Source organism: Larus michahellis, chromosome 7, assembly GCF_964199755.1.
Source record: "Larus michahellis chromosome 7, bLarMic1.1, whole genome shotgun sequence".
NCBI classification, from domain to species: Eukaryota; Metazoa; Chordata; class Aves; order Charadriiformes; family Laridae; genus Larus; species Larus michahellis.
In genome coordinates this window covers 8161366-8165044 of record NC_133902.1, presented here as the reverse complement: position 1 = coordinate 8165044, position 3679 = coordinate 8161366, and positions in this window count along the sequence as shown.

Below are 3679 nucleotides of genomic sequence, written 5' to 3'. Positions count from 1 at the left end.
CGTAAGCGCGTCCGTGGCAGAAATCCCCCGGCGCCGCATGAGTCACAGCGCTGTGCCCGGCCGGCCTGCTGTGGCGGGAGAGAAATCCCCGACTGTCCCCAGGACGGCCCCCAGGTCCTGTGTCTTCTGCGTCCCCAGCCTGCCCCGGCGGGGATGTCGGGGTGCCCTGGCAGGTGCCCCCGCCTGCCCTAAGGTTTCCTCTGCCCGAGACGCTTCTGCAGGGAGCCAGGAGCAAAGTCCCCCGTGCCACAGCCTTGTCCGTGCTGACCCGCGGGGCTGGCCATGGTGGCCGCGTGTGGCACGGGCGGGTTTGCCACCCGTGCGGGAGCTGCTGCCCGCGCTCGAGCGGAAGCTGCCGGTGCCTCTGTGGGTGATGGAGGAGGCTGTGGCCACAGGCAAGGGATTGCCTGGCCGAGGCCATTGCACCAGGATGGTTATTCCTTTGCAGCAATTGCGAGGGATGGGCTTCTGGTTTGGTACCAGGGAGGCTTTTTGGTGCTGTAAGGGATGGGGAGCCGGCGGTGAGGCCGCCTCCAGCCATGGGAGCCAGTGGCCAGCACTGGGGACACAGACCCTTCGACAACACACATGGGCTGGCTGCCAACCGCGTGGCTTCGGAGGGCTGGGGGGCAAAGCAGAGCACGTTCAGCTTAAAAAAACCCAACAGCCCTGTGCAGCCATCCTGCATTCCCAGCCGCAGTCAGCGCCCGGTGAAAGCTCAGGTTGATGCTCACGTTGGGCTGGTGCCTTCCCCCGGCTGGGAAACTATGTGCTCCCAGCCCCGTGGGGCACCCACCGGCCCCCCGAGCTGTAATGACCACACTCTTCTGCTGAGAGGAGTTAATGAGCTGTGCCGGGCAACGATGGGAAAAGGCGGATTGCAGTGAGGCTCCTGACACCGCTCGGAGGAGCTGGGCGTGGAGGAAGGGGGAAGAGCAATAGGGTGAGAGAGATGGACCAGAAAACGATATCCACTTCATTAGCCAGGTGGCTCCAAATGTGTGGAAACAGGACAAGGTCCAGGTCACCCACTGTGACAGAACATTATTATCATGCGATGCCATGAAGCCTGTGCAAAGACCAAGTCAAAGCTCACCAGCCCACTTGAAAGGGAGAGGGGACTTTCTGGGAGCAAGAGCCACGCTGTTCCCAGGCCGGGGGCAGGGCAGGGGGTGTCTGCAGGTGGGCACAGCCAGTGCCGGGGGGTCGGGGTGCTCAGCCTGGCTCCTGCTCGCCCCCAGCACCCACAGAGCCTCCCACAAGCTCTGCCCTGGGCAGGAGCCTGCGAGGGGGGCAGCCGTGGGAGGACAGTCCAGGGGGCACAGTGGGACTAAGCCCCTGTCCTGGTGACCGCGGGTTGTTGCTCAGGGTGCTAGTGGCACCCCGTGGTCCCCCAGCCCCAAAGGGGCGTAGGTGTTTTGGCATCTCACCCAGCACCTGGGACCAGGGGAGCTTTGGGGTGACCACAGACCAGCTGCGGTGTGAAGGATGAGAGCACCTATGGGTGCGAGGGACCTGGCAGGCATGTACAGCTCCCTTGCCCTTGCAGATGGGAAAGCTGAGCACAGCGGGGGCACTTGCCCAGCGCCCTGGTCCCCGCGCCCTATAGACACAGGGAGGCTCATCCATCTGGGCGCTGAGCTCCTTTGGAGCTGACCCGAGCGGGGCTGGCGTCGGGAGAGGACCAACGTGCCAGTGCCGGGCACAGCCGAGGCAGGGACCCCCACCCTCACCGCAGGTCCAGCAGAGCAAGGGCTGGCCCGGTGCAGGATGGGTGCAAAGGGGCCACCATCTCCCCCCAGGCTGGGCAGCCCTGAGCCTGCAGGAGCAGAGCTGGGGAAGACGCTTGGCAGTGCTGGGAGCTTCAGGCTGGGAGCTGGGAAGAGGCTTTTGGGTTTTTTTCAGTCTTCTGTAGGTTGTGCTCAGACTGCCGTGTGCCCATGAAAAACCCTGTATGGCCATCGCGCGCTCATCCACAGACTCCCTCCCCAGCACGCGGAGAAGTTTCTCGCTCCTTTTGGGATACCCTTGACCTTTCCGTCCCCGGCTGCAGCTCTGCCCCCATCCCCCAAAGGGCAGGGGGGCTCTGAGGGTGCTGCGCTGCCGTGCTGGCCCCGGGGTGCTCCTGTGCGGCTCCACGGAGCAGGAATGGTTTCATCTGCCTCCGCAGCAGCGTGTTCGATCCACGCAGCTCCCAACGCACTCGGGCACAGGTTGTTCCCAGCCGAGTTGCGGGGCTTTTTCCTTCGCTCTCCCTGGCTCTGCTGGAAGCCAAACTGCTGCTGGTCCTCAGAGTGTTTTGCTGGGGGGGAAACATATGGCCAGCAGCAGCAGAGACCCGCAGCCGGGCTCCCGTGGGGCTCCAGGGCTGTGCTGCAAAGTGCTCGGGGTCTGACATGGGCACTGGCAGGATTTTCTGCGGGCTTTTGAGATGGGCAGGCAGCTACCACTCTGTGTACCCTGTAAAAGCCTGAATCTGGGCTGGAAATGCTGTGTTTAAAGCTATCATCGTCTGGCCGGGGCTGATGTCCAGGTGCCAGCCAAAAGCGGCAAGGAACTGGGCTACCAACCTGAAGGTGCTTTGGGAGGCTGGAGGCGTCATGACCGGAGATTTCAGACACCAGCCCTGCCTTCCGCTGCAGGGTCCCAGGCCCCTGTGGGCTGTGCTCAGGCTGTGGTGGTGTCTCTTGTGTTCGCACCTGCTTTGATTTAAGTGAATTTGTTGATCTTTGGGACTCAGAATTAGGAAGAGCAGTTTTTGTTCTGATCCCAGAGCCCAGCTTGGATCTTCTCCTTTGCCAACTTCCAACCCTGTTCCTTGCTCCCACCCCTGATGGCTGCCAGGGTTCAACTGGGGCTTCGTGTCCCCTGAGCACCCCTGTCCCCGCAGGGTCCCCTGTGCTAACTTGCTGGGTTTCGTAAATTGCAGTGAGCCTGTGCTGAGCCTGTCCCCAAAGCTGCCCCACAGCGGGGGATGAGACCCCCACTGGAAACCCTTGGTTTGGGGGGGCTCTGGTGGGGCCTGGAGCCTCACAGCCTGTACCCGCTCTGTGCCGGGGCTTGGGAAACGGGGGAATGCGGGGGGAGAAACCCCCCTGTGAGGCCTGGGGGGTAGTTTTCTCAGCTTGGCCCCCTTTCAGCGGGGGGGCACAGCCCCCGAGAGAGCCGGGCCCACTGCGGGGGTACCACCCGGCCCCGCGGGGTGCGGGCAGCGGGGTGCCCGGGGCGGTGCAGGGTGGGCGAGCGCGTCCCCGTCCCCGGGCTGCGGCTGGCACCGGGGCGGCAGCCGCGCACCGAGCCCCCCGACGGCAACCGGGGCTCCAGCGCTCGGCGTCGCCGTCCCGTCCCGTCCCGTCCCGTCCCGTCCCTCCTCGCCGCTGCCCCCGCCGCTCCTCCCGCTCCTCCGGGGCCTCCCGGCGACCGCGGGCAAAGTCCGTCCCAGCGCGGGCGATAAGGGCCGGGCCGGGGCGGGGGCGCGGGGGCCCGGGCGGCGGCCGGAGGAGAGGCCTGCCGGCGCTGATTTGCATAAGGTATATTGCCTAATGGAGGCGGTCATGGCTTGGTAGAGGGCGGCCCGCGCCCCGCAGCAGCCCGCCGGCCGGGGCGGAGCGGCAGCGGCCGCAGGGAGGGCGGGAGGCGCGGGGCGAGCGGCGGGGCGAGCCGCCGGCCCCCGGGGAGG